This window comes from Podarcis filfolensis (genome assembly GCF_964270895.1).
Source record: "Podarcis filfolensis genome assembly, chromosome: 2".
NCBI lineage: Eukaryota > Metazoa > Chordata > Lepidosauria > Squamata > Lacertidae > Podarcis > Podarcis filfolensis.
In genome coordinates this window covers 104830157-104846437 of record NC_139605.1, presented here as the reverse complement: position 1 = coordinate 104846437, position 16281 = coordinate 104830157, and the positions used below count along the sequence as shown (strand labels likewise).

General features: G+C 44.1%; 1 protein-coding gene and 1 long non-coding RNA gene across 2 annotated transcripts in view; one reads left to right on the top strand and one right to left on the bottom strand.

Annotated features, from left to right (window-relative positions):
- The window catches only part of LOC310755762, a 1619227-nt gene that overhangs the window by 479935 nt on the left and 1123011 nt on the right, over window positions 1-16281 (bottom strand). The window lies entirely within an intron of this gene.
- The window catches only part of LOC310755657 (arylacetamide deacetylase-like 4), a 58368-nt gene continuing 56723 nt past the window's right edge, over window positions 14637-16281 (top strand). Inside the window, exon 1 of the transcript XR_014544458.1 lies at window positions 14637-15886. The gene's annotated coding sequence lies outside the window, so the exon portion shown is untranslated. The remainder of the gene's footprint in view (window positions 15887-16281) is intronic.

Here is a 16281-nt window from a genome sequence, read left to right as displayed (position 1 = left end):
CCAACGATATCTCAAAGGACCTTTTATATACTTTATATTTCAGCCACTACCTATGTCAAACAGCTATTTCCTCAACCTATTTTCAGAGCCTCTTTTTTAAAAAAACGGGTTGGCACAATGTGCTGCCGCGAAAGGGAAATGCCAGTGGAATAGCTTTCAACTTCAGCCAATCCCCGACAATTCACTGGATGTGTTAAAGTTTCCTTTGAGACCAATGACCGTGTAAGTAACACAGCACGGAACTACTGTGACTCAGCAAGGCAAAAGGGAGGGTGTGAGAATTACTCACTGGGACGAAAGAGCTGCATTTAGCTATTTATAGGCAAAGGCAGCAAAAGGACCAATAGGATTCTGTGCTTTCCATCTGTGATTAATCCAGCCTGTAAGATCCCTCTCAGAACCATTTTGCTTCCTGAATCCATAAACTGTGGAGTGTCTTGCATGGAGCTTAGGTGCCAGGCTGCTGGAGCTATATGGTGAGAAGGCACAGACAGAGGGAGGTGGGCAAGGGGCGACCCCAGCATGGCCCAGCCCAGTTCTCCTCTCCATGGATGTCAGAGGAATTTGCCTGTCAAGAGCCGCATTGACCAATCAGGTTCCCCCTTGTGTGGGCAGGCAGGTGGTGGCTCCGGGGTGCCGGCAACCTAAGCTACACCACTGGGTCACAGCATATGAGGAGGTGGAAGTTAACCCCTGTAGGCAAGGGGCTTTCTGTTGATGCCCTCCCCTCCCCTCCCCTCCCGAAATTCTCCACTCACACCAATTTGGCTTGGCTCCTATTGGCTCCAATTGTCTCTAAGCCAAATGTTTGGGGTGTGTGGGATGTGAGGCAGGGAGTTTCTTCAGAGGGTGGAGGGAATTGTGGGAAAGTTGAGCAGAGGCGTGCCTGCCCCCTATCCCAGCCAACGAGTTTAGAATACACACACCCACACCCCAATGTAATGCAATGTAGTGAAATTTGCAAATAACTCTTGAGAACTATTATAATCACTTGTCAAACAAATAGATGTGCAGAGGAAGGAATTTCATTGGGGACTGCTTCCCTCTCTTTCTCTTGCCATCTGCATATCATTATCATTATTTCGACTACTCGCCCACCCTTCACTATAAGGTCCCAGGTCAGGTTACAGCAATTTAAAAACACAATATTAAAATCAGATGAGGACAAATTACAGTGAAGAGAATAGGGTGTCCAACGATAAAAAGAGACACGCCTTTTGAAATTCCTTCTTCTACCCTGTTCCTTTGCCTCAAGATAATTTCTGGGTTCCCTTCCAGCTCTGTAATTCTGTGTTTCTAAGTCACCCTAATGTCTGCCTCCGATGCAGAGTAAATAGTAGCCTCTTTTTTTTTGGAACATTAACTGGGAAAAGTAGCGACTCTGTTGTTGCAGGCCAACCAGGGAGTAAACCTCATTGGATACAATAGGACTTCCTTCTGAATCAAGAAGCAGAAGATTGGATGGCCCATCTCATAAAGACTCGGTTTTTCAGGGCTCATCTGTCAAATGCAGCTGGTGCTGTTAATGCCCAACCTGTCTCGCTTGGACATGGCCTTGCCCTTGGATTTTATAATAGGAGACTTCTGAATGGGGTTCCTGTTCTCTTGCCAAGAGCAGCGCACACCCAGCTCTGCTTAAGAGTTGCAGCTGGGGACCATTAATTTAAAACTCCATCTATGGTGACCAAAGTGGCGAATACCCAACACACTGAAGGAGAGGGCTGTTTACATGTCACGTTCGACATGTGCCCAACTTTCCTAGGGCTGCGATATCAGTGAGAGGCCCGGCTGCCAGCAGGACTTCCCTCATCATTAAATGCTTTTATAAGTTTCCTCATCATTAAATGCTTTTATAAGTTTACACAAATGACCCACACCTTCATACCCTCCAACATTTCTTTGATGAAAATAGGGATGTCCTATTATTATTATTATTATTATTATTATTATTATTATTATTATTATCCTAGGCCCTATGCGGCCTAGGACCCTCGTACCTATGGGACTGCCTCTCCTGGTATGCCCCGCGGAGGACCTTAAGGTCAACAAATAACAATACTTAGATTAGTCTCAACTAGGGCCAGGGCCTTTTCAGAACTGGCCCCGACTTGGTGGAACACTCTGTCACAAGATACCAGGGCCCTGCGGGATTTGACATCTTTCCGCAGGGCCTGCAAGACAGAGCTGTTCCACCAGGCCTTTGGTTTGGACTCAGTCTGACCCTTATGTTTCCCTCCCCTCATGGTTTTGATTTACTACTAAAATGAGGCTGCATTTTAAATTGTATTATAACCCGTATTTTAATTAACTGTTTTTTGTTTTTTCCTTCCTATTATGTTTTATTGTAATTTTATGGGAGTTCGCTGCCCTGAGCCCGGCTGTTGTTGTTGTTGTCATATTCATACCCTGCATATCTGACTGGATTGACCCAGCCACTCTGGGCAGCTTCCAACATATATAAGAAACATAATAAAACCTTAAACCTTAAACAACTTCCTTCAGATGTCTTCCAAAGGCTGTATGGTTACTTAGTTCCTTGGCTCAGGGGTTGCATAACTCCGCACCCTCCAACGTTTCTCTGATGAAAATAGGGACGTCCTAAAGAAAAGCAGGACATTCCGGGATCAAATCAGAAACCAGGGCGGCTTCTGCAAATCTGGGACTGTCCCTGGAAAATAGGGACACTTGGATTTCAAATGCTTCAGAAGTAATAAAACTTTTTTTAAAAAAATGTTCTTTGACCATTGCTCAAGTCATTCTCATTTTACTGGAATTCCATTATTTTTTTTCCAAAACGGGGCATCCTTAAAATGCAAACATTCTCAAGGTGAACATTTCATGGAGACTGGCCAAAAGCGCTCTCTTTTCTCTGAATATATTGGGCACACCCAGTGCTACTTTTCTTTAAAAAAATGTTTAGGGGTACTCTCATTCTCCTACTAATATTGAAAGACTGCCCCTCAATGAGGCCAAACTTAGATTCACAAAATGTTTAGGGGTATGTGTATCTCTGCTTCCCTCCAGAAAAATAACCCCACTGGGCACACCCAACTGTTTCACATAGCCCTGACCTCCTTATTTGTGATCAGGTAGGTCTTTGTACCCCAACATACCAGCCATTATGGAGCCCATAACTACTATGGCTAGTTTGGTTGCCTGGTCCTGAAGATCAAGCCAGTGGATATGGGAGATATATAAGGGCCCACAGTGAGTCATGTGCAAATATGTGGTGATGTATACACATCCAGCTAAGGGTCAATGGAGAAGGGGCTCCATTAAGCCCTATGGCGACGCCACCTTCCCTCGTGCGTGGGAAGATGGAACAGGCCCATCACTTCGCATTTCAAAAGCCATTTTAACATTTTCTGCGGAAATGAAGTCTGGTTTGTTGGTTTGTGGTGTCACGAGAAGGGAATCTGTGGAGCTTTGGGAATGAATGCTGTGTTCATTGGCAGCTGGAATATTATTCGCAGCATTGAACTGTGTCAAATTTTGGCAGGTTTTCCGCTGCCAGCCAGGAAGAGGATGGCAAGAAGGGGAAGACACACTCTGAACCCAAAGTGAATTAAGACAGGGGCGATGTCAAAATAAAAATGGAAGAGCAAGTTTGGCTCATTTTCCCGTCGCATCCTGCGAAATGCTTGGAAATATTAAAGTGTGTGTGTATTAAGCTCTATTTCCACGGCTTGTTGGCTTGCATGATTCGCATTAGACCATCTCTTGACCTTGACAGCCTCTTGGGCTGTCACATTTTCCCAAATGAGAAATCTCTGCATGAGTGACAAGTCGCCCCTGCTGCAGGAAGCACAAAGCAAGCCCTGTCTCCCAGGTGTCCAGGGCTTTACTGCCGCACAGGCCTGTTTGTTTACTTCATAGCACACCACCACTTAAAGGGCCAGTGTTCAGTTCATGGAGCAATGCCTGGCTTTGAGAAACGACCCTTCTCCCTTTCCTCCTCCCCCCAAACTTTGGTGCTGAAATAAAAAATTTAAGGTCTTAGATATATATATATATAAGATAAATGTTCATAACAGCCAATGGCATGCATTCAGTTTCTGAATTATGTGCAGAGATACCAATAGATGTACAGAAGTGTGATGGAAGTGCAAGCAACCTTTAAATATTGACCCATAAGCTATGTAGGTACTGGAGTTGTGGGTGTCTTTAGTGAGGACCATCCTGTGTAAAAAGTGAAAAGCTGCTACATTTTTTAAAGTTTCAGCTCATGTAGTAAGCAATGGTCTTCAGCTGGTGGGTCATGACCTCATCCAAGACCACATGTCTGAAACCCCACAGAAAAAGTCCTGAAACCATTTTGTCCCTCCCAAATTGACCTCAAATATTTCTCTGCAAGGTCAAAGGAAAATGGAAAAGCCTCCCCATTGTCTGTTCATTCACAAATCCTGTCTTAAGGGTATGTCTGTGTATGAATAGGGTGAGCCTGTGACCTGGCTCAGGAACTAAGTATTTATCATTACAAAAGACTGGCCAGGCTCCCCAGAGTATCCAATCAAGTGACCATTAACAGGTAACCAGTCAGACAGGAGATAAACAACGCACTCAGATTTCTGTTGTAGACCACCCTTTCTGTGATGTAGGTATGATGTATCTGGGGGGTGGTCTTGAGCTACACCCCTTCTGTGATGTATGTCTGATGTTTCTGGGGGTGGTCTTGGACTCCAGGGCGGGCAATTTAAAATGTCTATATAAGGGCAGGCACACCTTTGTTCTGGGTCCTCCTCCTTTCTCCTGCGTGTGAGGGGAGCACCCTGTTGCAACAGTTCAATAAAGATCAGGCTCATGAGCTGCTTTGCTTCTGAATATTCTCTGGTTGGCCTCTGTTATTTTCTCCGACTGATGGAGAACCTACAAAGGACTCTATAAGGGCTCTTGTGTTCCCCATAAGGGAATAAGGGCAGATGTTTGTTTATTACAGTGCTCTCAAAACATCATCAGACTGCAACCCCCATCACTCCCAACCATTGGCCATCCTGCCTAGAGCTTAGGAAAGCTGGAGCCCAACCACATCTGGGGGAAAGACAGGTTGGGGAATACTTTGGTATGTTTCGCACACATCCCCAAGAACCCTGGAAGCTTGATTGACCACTCCCGGGGGTACAATTCCCAGGATCCTGTGTTTATTTTTGGGTGGGTGCTTTAAATGTATGTTGTGTATGCAGACCAGGCTGTTTTCCTTTTTACTCATCCCAATGTTGGGTGAAAATATTGCAATTTGTGATTGAACAGAACTCTGGGGGTTTTTTTGTGGTTTCAGTCATCTCTGAAACTGCTGCTTTTCTGCTCGATCTTGCCTGTCACCCTGCATTCTTGTTTTCCTTAAGTGCTGCATGAATTTGTTGCTCTGGATAAGTCTTTAAAATAGAGACTCAACTAAATTAGTATAATAAATGAAAAAAATAAGCTTATTTAAGTAAACAAGGGGAGGGGCAGCAGGGAGAAAGCAACACACAACAAATTTCCCGCTCTCTTGAGAATGGTTAAGAGATGGAGACATATTGTACAGAGCTCTTGTTTATTCTTCTGGAATCGGACAGTTCTAAAGAACTGTGTTCAAAGTGTTTCACATGCATAATACAGTGGTACCTCGCAAGACGAAATTAATTCGTTCTGCAAATTTTTTCGTCTAGCGAATTTTTCGTCTTGCGAAGCACGAAATCCCATAGGAATGCATTGAAAATCAATTAATGCGTTCCTATGGTCAAAAAAAGGCCAAACAAAGCCAAATTTTGTACAACAAGAGTTTATTAAGTGCTCTTTAAAGTCACACATACTGTAAAGAGCATTTCAAAATTCAAACCCAGAATTTTTTTTAAAAAACAGCAGAGTGGCCCAATGGTCACAGAAAATCATAAAAATGCAGGGGGAAAAAACAAGCTTCCAGATTCTTGCAAACCCCTCCCCAACACCAAGTCCTTGAATTCCAAACACCCCAACCCAAAATCCAAACCCCCCAAAAAAAGTTTTAAAAGCTTAACTTACCAAATGGCTGCAAAAGAAGTTTTGGAAAAGCTTCAAAAATCACCAAAGTCTTTAAAAACCTCAAAAAAGGCTACTATGTACACTGCGTTCTATGAGTTGCTCCTCGAAGTCAAGTCGCAACTGTATTAACGGTGTTAAGAAAAAGGAAACAAACTTGCAAGACGTTTTCATCTTGCGAAGCAAGCCCATAGGGAAATTCGTCTTGCGAAGCAGCTCAAAAAACGGAAAACCCTTTCGTCTAGCGGGTTTTTCGTTTAGCGAGGCATTCGTCTTGCGGGGCACCACTGTAATCCTTAAACAAACTAGGTCAGTATTATTATCCCCCCATTTTACAGATGAAGGGGACTGGAACTGAGGATTGCCTCTCTGGTCATTTAGTGAATTCACACTGCCGAGGCAACATTTGAACTCCTGATTCACAGTCGAGTCTCTTCGCTGCCACGCCACACCAGCTCACATTCTTAAAAAAAAAAAAAAAAAAAAAAGGCAATTAGACAAGCCTTGTGATTATGGAAATCAGAGAGAGTCTATGATTCAACAGCAAATTTTACTTGCTGTCGGAGAGCACCAAAGTCAGGGGGGAAAGACAGTTTGGATGACTGTGAGCTCACGCTGGAAGAGGCCGTTTGCCAAGCCTCTGAAGGCATGTGCTTCAGAGTGAGAAATCGGGAAGGCCAACCCAACCCTGTGTGTGCACAGAATTGCAAAGACACACAGAGAGGCAGCTGAGAGCAAGGCTGCAGAAGTCAAATGGAGATGCAAGACCAAAATCTCAGAAGTTGCACAAAGCAGCCAGAGGCAGTCACAGGCTTGTGCAACACTCCACATGGGGGAAACGCGGCTACAAATGTGAAACGGCTTATCGTTTTGCCAGTGTTTGCAACCAGGGGCTGCATTTGCAACAGCATCAAATGACTGTGCTTGTGTCACCACAGTGAGGAAAGGGAAGGAATTTTTAACTAGAATGATGAGAGAGATATATCCCTGCAGGCGACCGTGCGTGTGGGAAATGTTCCCCTGTGCTACTGAGGGCCTTACAACTAGATTAGGGCTGAGGTAAAAATTTTCCCTTTTGAATTATGGTGCTGGAGGAGACTCTTGAGAGTCCCATGGACTGCAAGAAGATCAAACGTATCCATTCTGAAGGAAATCAGCCCTGAGTGCTCACTGGAAGGACAGATCCTGAAGCTGAGGCTCCAATACTTTGGCCACCTCATGAGAAGAGAATACTCCCTGGAAAAGACCCTGATGTTGGGAAAAATTGAGGGCACAAGGAGAAGGGGACGACAGAGGATGAGATGGTTGGACAGTGTTCTTGAAGCTACGAACATGAGCTTGACCAAACTGCGGGAGGCAGTGGAAGACAGGAATGCCTGGCGTGCTCTTGTCCATGGGGTCACAAAGAGTCGGACACGACTAAACGACTAAACAACAACAAAAAATTCCCAGAAATGCTTTTCTAACCCATTTTTGAAACATTTTCTGAACCGATGAAGAATATCAATCTTCCCATGGAAAATATTTGGTGAAACCCCCCACTACACACAAAGTTTCACCACCCATGAATTTGGGGCCCAAATGTGGATCCAGGTTTCATATTATTTAATAGCATTTTAAGATTGTTGAAAAAAGCAATGGGCTTCGCCTCTGTTCCTTCCATAGGAGCATAGGGCAAATAGTTAGACAACTGGCCCATCTAGCTTAGCATTGTCTGCACCAGGGTTTCCCAAACCTGGGTCTCCAGCTGTTTTTGGACTACAACTCCCATCATCCCTTGCTAGCAAGACCAGTGGTCAGAGATGATGGGAATTGTAGTCCAAAAGCAGCTGGAGGCCCAAGTTTGGAAAATACTGGTCTAACACCAGTGGTTCTCATTTTTTCTTCTTCTGGGCCACACTTGCAGGGGGGAAAAAATTGCTTGCGCCACATCAAATTTTTTATCAATAAGAAATACATTGGAAAACAAAAAGAAAGAACTCCTAGCAGTGCTTAATGTAAAACATATAACACAAGTACTTTATAATATAATCACTTAGCTTGTTGCTTCCTTCAGTCAACATTAAATGAGCTGAAATTTCTCACAGGAACATTTTCTGAGGAAAAACTGCTGGAGAATTTCACATCCATAATTTTTTTTTTAATGCCTTCTCCATTTTCCAACAACAAACAGTGTGGAGTCTATTAGGAGGCCATTTTCACTCAGCCCTACTAGGGAGTGTTTAAGGAATGGTTTGTCTCCCCTGCTTTTCAGATTTCTGTTCCAAGCATAGTTTATGTATTAGGAAAGATTTAAATATGTTGCAATTGAGGTTTTTAAATGTCCACTTGGTTTTGGGCATGCTTCAGGATTGGGGGGTTTTCAAACAAGACACCATTGCCATATCTCTGAAGTGTGTAACTAAAATCTAGTGTGTTTGTTTGCTTTCTGGCCCCCTACACCCAAAACCTTTTTGCTTTTGTGTTGTGTCTTGAGAACAAAAACTGTCCTATTAGTTGCTCTGGGAGACTTGCATACCCTCCAACGTTTCTCCAATGAAAATAGGGACGTCCCATTCCAGAATGACCATTTTACTATTTATACCCCACACATCATACTGGGTTTCCCCAGCCACTCTGGGCAGCTTCCAACATATATAAAAACATAATAAAACATGAAGCTTCCCTATACTGTATAGGATTCCCTTCAGGCGTCTCAGGGGTCAAATAACTCCATACCCGCCAACATTTCTCCAATGAAAATAAGGACATCATAAGGAAAAGTGGCACATTCTGGGATCAAATCAGAAACTGGGACGGCTTCTCTAAGTCAGGGACGTTCCTGGAAAGTAGGGAGAGTTTGAGGGTCTGGACTTGTTCAGCCTAAGCGTGAAGTAAAAGTAGATGTGACAATAGCATACAGGGGACAACAAGCTCAGCAACCTGGGACTTCAGCATGCATGTGTAGCCTGCATGTTTTAACACATGCACACCAAGTGAAAATCCTGCTGCTGATTTTTTTTTTTTTTAACATACCAAAGTCTGGCTTTCCTCAGTTCTGGCAGGAGGTTCACATTTCTGGCTTTAACACACCCAACTATTCTGTCAACAGTCCCGGGTCTTGTTGTGTTGTTTTTGTAAGTGCTGCCAAACCTAAATCCTACCCATTTAATGTTACGGGATTTGTATGTTTCAGCTGTAAAAACGTCTTGACTACTGGGAGAAATGGCTCAGGGCAGAGAGTGACGCGCAACCTTATCTCTCCCTTCCCATTTCTTGAGGATGAACCATAATGCCACATTTAATTCATGCACCGAAAGGCAATGCAGTCATTGTAATGATAATGAAATGAAGAGCAGTCCATTAGTGAAAATTGGTTGTCTACAATAGACAATTCTCATTTCAAGTTTCTGTCAGCATCTTAATCATTCAGATCTGCGCCCCACCCCCCCGCCTCCCATCACCATTTTCCATCAGTCCAATTCAGCTCCCTCTTAATTTACTAGACTGTTTTGGCTTTTCGCTAGTATTAACGGAATTGGAATCAAATCCACCTGAATACAAACACATCTTTTAGATCAATGTTTTGTATAACCTTGATCTTTAGGATGAGGAAAAGGCTAAACTAAATATTATTGAAGCAGGGAAGACCCATAGCAACAGGTGGAAGTGAAGTGGAATTTTTAAATACCGCTTTCATCTTTTTCTCTCACTCCAGGATGAGGTGCTGTATGTTAACGATGTCCTTTAAACCACATTGTAAAAATCAATTAGCAATGAAAGCTTCCACATGCCTGGCAGGTAATTTGTTGGAGATGAACTTCGTTAACATGCAGGGTAAATATACTTCCACATCTACTGGAGCGTGCTGAGGATCACGGATGTCGTTTACACGAGCCCTTTCTGCAGATTTAACATGGTATTTACCCCTCAAAGGAACATTTCCCAGTGGTAAGTACTGTGCTAAAAGTTGATTTAAGTTGGCACTTTAACAAACAGAACGGATTTTATGCCCTGCTTAGAATAATTACAGAGCCGTTGTCTGAACTGTTCGGTGCAATGCAGCAAGGTCTGCTTGCGTGGATCAGAATTGTCGGCTCGCATGAAAACGTTGTATTCAACCACACACTTATCTAGGGGTAAACCCTACTAGATTTAGAGGGGATTTTGTGTGGCGGTGCGTAGGATTATACTGCCAACCGCAAAATTACCAGAGCAAAATGGCTACTAATTGCACACTTCCTGTTTAGGATGGTTTTGTACAAGGTGCCTGCATTCTAATCAAAACAAATTAATTCCTTTTTTAAAACTGTCACTGCTGTTGGAAAGAAAACAATGACCAAAAGAAAATGGAGGGATGGGGGGAAGTGAGAAACCAAAAAGCAGATGGATGATTGTGTTGATATCAAGCCATATATCAGAGGAATTTGGCCACTCTCCAGGTGCCCGGCTTGATTTCTTGTTGATCTCCCCCGTCTCGGCTCCCGGCAAGACAAGGCCAGATCTCTATCGGCCGATCCTTCTTCAAACGTGAGAAGAACACAGCCACTCCTCCCCACTCCCTGCCATCCCCAGGGAGGGGAAAGAGACAGACAGAAATGTCTTTACATGCCTTTATTTCTGTCTTTCCAGTAGTGCAGAGAAACGTGTCTGCACCCTCTCACATCAGCAGCCAGAGAGAGAATAACTCCACCCATGTACTTCCAGTACAGGGTCATGTGACACTCTGAGCTAACATCCGGTGCTCAGTGCACATAATAGACTGTCCCTTGTTCCCACGGTACAGTCCCATAACATCAACATCCTGTTTGGCTTTCCAGCCATCTGGAGCACTCAGCAGCATTGCTCCTTTTTCGTAACAACCTCCCCCAAAAGAATCAATGCATGTTGCGGCAAGCAAAGCATGATCCAGAGAAGAAAACAAACAGTTGTTATACACATAACACTCCCCTGTTGTTTCAGTTCCACCCTTGGAACTACCCGCCACTGGTTTCCCCAGTGTACCTCTCTGGTTGTCTGGCTTCCAAGGAATGAGTGCATCTGCATTACCTTGGCTAGCAACTCTCTGTTGTGTCTTTGTCTCTGACTTAGACACAGCTCCAACCTGTCCTCGGTTGTGTACAACAGCAACACATGCAACAGCTAAATTAGCATACTCTTCTGAGTACCTTTTGGGTGGTTCACCCTTTGTGACTCTTTCAGACCTGCGTATGAGGTGCTGATCCTCTCTGCTCACTGGTTCTGTCTCAGGACTCTTAGGAGAACCAGTTCCAATGGTAAACAGTGGTTCATCCTTCAGTTGTGAAGGCCTATCCATTGTGTGAGACTTCCTCTCAATGACTGTGACAACTGAGCTCTCCGAGCTATCAGTGTCATCACTCTCAGTACCACTGTACTCTGTGAAATCATCATCATCATCTGAATCGTCCTCTGTGGGAAATGTGTGTACAATCACTCTCTCCTGTTCAGGAGCACTCTCTAGAAATTTTGTGAGAATCACCTGACCAGATTCAGACAAAATTACTCTGTAGAGACCCTTTTCATACCCCACAAAAATGCCTCTGGCATTCTTTACTCCACCTGGAGCTTCTGTCCTCACATGAGACCCAAAAACCTTGAAATGGGCAACAGAAGGTTTTCTCTGGAACAGTTTCTCAAAAGGAGAACTTCCCAACTCTTTTGAAACCTTTCTCATCTTCGTATAACAGAACGACATTAGAGACTCGGCCCAGTACTCATGTGGCAGATGTGAACATAGCAACTGCGCTTCCATCCCCTTCTGCAATTCTCTGTTCACCCGTACACAGACACCCCTGTTCCACGCTTCCGCTGAAACAGCAACCTTGTGTCTTATCCCTTTCTTGTGCAGGAACCTCTGGAAATCCTGTAAAAGAAAAATCTGCTTCTCATCTGTGAATAGACAATCAATGTTAGCATCATGCATACTCTTAACCTTGTCACAAAACTCCTGAAACCTCTCCAAGCCTTCCTGTGGCTTTCTCAACACATAAACCCAGACATAGTTGGAGAAATGATCCACACACACAAGATAATATCTTGCATTGCCTCTAGATGGTTCTAGAGGACCAATCACATAAGCATACACCCGCTGAAATGCTCTGTTGACTCCGGTCTTCTTCTTGCTCACACCTGCAAGAGAAACCAAGTTAGACTCAGAATTACATTCCATGTAATCACTTTGGTCAAAAGTCAACAAATACAGTCCATCTTTCTCTCTGGCAGAAAGATATAACTCTCCATCTTTGAAGATCTCGCAGCTCTTATCATCATAGGACAGTTTCAGTCCTTTCTTTGCAATCTGCGAAACACTCAGCAGATTGAACTTCAATTCAGGAACCAAGTAAACATTGTGTATAGTCAGGTTCAGACTCTTAAGATACACAGTTCCAACCCCGGTCGCTTCCAGCTTCTGACCGTTGGCTTGTTCCACAGCGAAGCTTTGCTTCTTAAACGTCGAAAAGAGCTGCTTATGCGGAGACATATGGACGGTACAGCCCGTATCGATCACAAACGAATTTCCAACATCTGGCGTGGTTCCTTTCGCCATCAGGGCCTTTGCAGGTTTCACCGAAGACGTGGTATGACCTTTGCCTGCTGCCTCAGGCTTTGCTGAGCGGCCCTTAGCTCCTTTCGGCTGGCGTGGCTTCTTGCAGTTCCGCTGAAGATGCCCAGCCTGTCCACAATTGTTAACTCGGACAACGTTCAAAGCTACAGCATCCTCTCCAGTAGCAACATCAGTGGGGGAATTAGAACTCCGTTCTTCCCTCCCCCTGTCCTTGGCATCCATTTTGAATCCAAGTCTCAGCTCTTCACCCTCGAGCTATTAAAATCCAAAAGCTCCTTTTTGAGCTGTTTTTCTGCCTCTCTCAGGCAGGCAATCTCCAAGCTGTCTCAAAGTCAAAACAAACTTTCGCTTTCCCGGCTCTGACTGAGCCAGCCCCAGGTGTCAGTAGTTTTCCACTGTCCTGACTGTCGTTGCTTAGCAACTGTGCATACTTCTCTTTCTTATCTCACCGCAAATATGCCTGGTATGCAAGCCTAGGCTCTCAGAGCTGTTTTTCCAAACGCAGCTCTCGTGAACCAGAGAATAAATCAATCTGCATTCACACTTTTAGCCCGATATTCAGCATACCTTTTTGGGGCTCCGTTGCTTGGAAAACACCCCCTCTTGGTGTCCAGCCGTCTGTTCAGCTGATCAGACGTTATCTTCTTTCCTTGGTGCAGAGGATGGCACACGATCCATCAACCTCTCACCTCTCATGCTGATTCCCATGGATCAGATAACCAGCAGCGTCTGCTACCATATGTTGATATCAAGCCATATATCAGAGGAATTTGGCCACTCTCCAGGTGCCCGGCTTGATTTCTTGTTGATCTCCCCCGTCTCGGCTCCCGGCAAGACAAGGCCAGATCTCTATCGGCCGATCCTTCTTCAAACGTGAGAAGAACACAGCCACTCCTCCCCACTCCCTGCCATCCCCAGGGAGGGGAAAGAGACAGACAGAAATGTCTTTACATGCCTTTATTTCTGTCTTTCCAGTAGTGCAGAGAAACGTGTCTGCACCCTCTCACATCAGCAGCCAGAGAGAGAATAACTCCACCCATGTACTTCCAGTACAGGGTCATGTGACACTCTGAGCTAACATCCGGTGCTCAGTGCACATAATAGACTGTCCCTTGTTCCCACGGTACAGTCCCATAACATCAACATCCTGTTTGGCTTTCCAGCCATCTGGAGCACTCAGCAGCATTGCTCCTTTTTCGTAACAGATTGAACATTATTAGAAAGCTTAGGGGTGTAGCTCTTCTGCAGATTATTATTATTATTATTATTATTATTATTATTATTATTATTATTAAATTTCTATACCATCCTATACCTGAAGGCATCAGGGCGGTTCACATCAAATATCAAATACATAAAATCAAAACAAAACCAACAACCCAATAAAAAACAAACCCAAAACAGCCAGCATTTTTTAAAAGGGTATAGGTAGACCAAGTCAGGCAAAGGCCTGGTTGAAAAGGAAAATTTCAAGGTGTATAGTGAAGGCGCCAGGCGAGCTTCCCTGGGGAGAGCATTCCACAGACAGGGAGCCACTGCAGAGAAGGACCGTTCTCGTGTTGCCACCCTCCTGACCTCTCACAGAGGAGGCATACAAAGAAGGGCCTCAGAAGATGATCTCAGGGTCCAGATAGGTTCATATGGAAAGAGGCAGTCCTTGAGGTACTGTGGTCCTGAGCCATTTAAGGCTTTATAGGTAAAAACCAGCACTTTGAATTGGGCCCAGAAACTAATGGGTAGCCAGTACAGTTGGACCAGGATTGGTGTAATATACTCAAACCATCTTGCTCTGGTGATCAGCTTGGATGCTGAATTCTGCACCAGCTGAAGTTTCCAAACCGTCTTCAAAGGCAGCCCTATGTATAACGCATTGCAATAATCTAACTGGTGATCCAAGGAAAGTTTATAATTTTCTCATGGACATTTCATCAGTATGTACAGAAGTTTAGGGGCCAAATTCAACTGATTAATCTCACTAGTGGAAGCCCTCACAAAAACTTTCCATCGTTGCTGCGCCCCACGAACAGCCAGTGGGCAGGAAAAGACCCAGAAGGCCAAATGAAATCAACAGGCTAGCAGTTCCACACCTCTGTTGTAACATACATTTCCCAAACATCTGGTACCAGATGCACACCTTTTTCTGTATGAGAATTTCAGGCCCAATGCGCTCTTATGCTTCCATAAGTTTTACATTTAGAGCAATGCATCAGTGTTCTCAGTCCATGTTCAACATTCTCAGCATCTCCTGGGTTTAAGGGGGCTGGACCACAGCAGTGATTCATACAGATATGCAACAGGCACTATCTATTTTTTAGAAAGGGGATTTATTTAAAGATATACAAAACCACACATCCATTACAAAGTATCTTTTTATGATATACTGAGATAAACCAGTGACTTAGTCTTATAAGAGAACAATGTCAGAAGGAAGGAGATGCCAGGAAAAGAGAAACCTAAAGAAAGAGAAAGTGAGAAACACGGAAAAGAAAGAAATGAAATAAAGATAAAGAAGAAAATAATAAAAGGACTTCTGGGTCTCTGTCCTGCTGCTACATATGACATTCACTCCATAAGATCCAACCATTCTAGAACCCAGTATTTTTTCAGTCTTCAAATCCAGATATTACAAGATCATTTTCTCTTTCATGCAAAAAAAGTTGGTAAGAATTTTTCAACCCTTAACAAATGTTAGTTGCGATTGTTCTCTAATCAAACATGTTAACTCTGCCACCTCAGCCAAGTTCAATAGTTTTATCAGCTATTCTTCTATAGTGGGGTAGGGTTGCGTCTTTCCATCTTGGTGCATCGAGCAATCTTGCCGCTTTAATCATATATTGGAGCAATCTTCCATAATCCTTTTCTAATTGTGTTTCTATTGGCCCCAAAAGAAAGAATAACAGGCATTATCTTCCGAGGGTAGGTACCCGGCTGACATCGGGAGCAACTGAATGATCCAGACATGCAGAAGAATCGATCCCATGCAGCAGAGGTTGCTGAGGAGGGAGAGGAGGAGGCGAGACCTGAAAGATAAATCATACAGAGCTGCAGCAGGCATCCTCTGGGTGTTTGTGCTTGGACTTAAAGGAACCTCGGTTTATTTTGCTTGCTTGCTTGCTTATTACAGCAGCTGTTCTCACTACAGCACTCTGGTACACAAACTGAGGAGGACTGTGCCAGCCCACAGGCATCTAAATTACATCAATCAGCTGTGATGGGCCATCCAAAACTCAGTGATATACTTCTGACATGACCTTCAGTGCTGAACCAGTTGCCCACTCCACCTGTCGATGACGTTGATCCAGGAGAATGAGAGCCACAAAACAGGTAAGTTGATACCTTCCATTGGCCCAACTTCTGTAAGCTCTTGGGCACTGAGGCTAGACCTCCAAGCACATCTCCTCAGCGCAGCAACTATTAACACCCCTAATAATAAACAGTCCCAAATACAAGGCTTCTCCACACACCAGTGTCAGTCTAAGAAGTGGTGAAGTTGTGAGGAAACCTTAGGCTTTAAAACTCGGTGAGAAGCGAGGAGAGAGGGGTGAAAGAGAAAGAAAACAATTTCTGCGTGGGGTAATTCATGCCTTCTCTTGCTTTGGATGGGGAAGAATTGGATTCAGTTTACCTTTAAAGGAGAATTTGTCAAATTTGAACCAAAACCCGGCCATCCTTCGCAATGTGCACACCTCCAGATTTTGCAGTGCAGTTCTGCAGCCAAA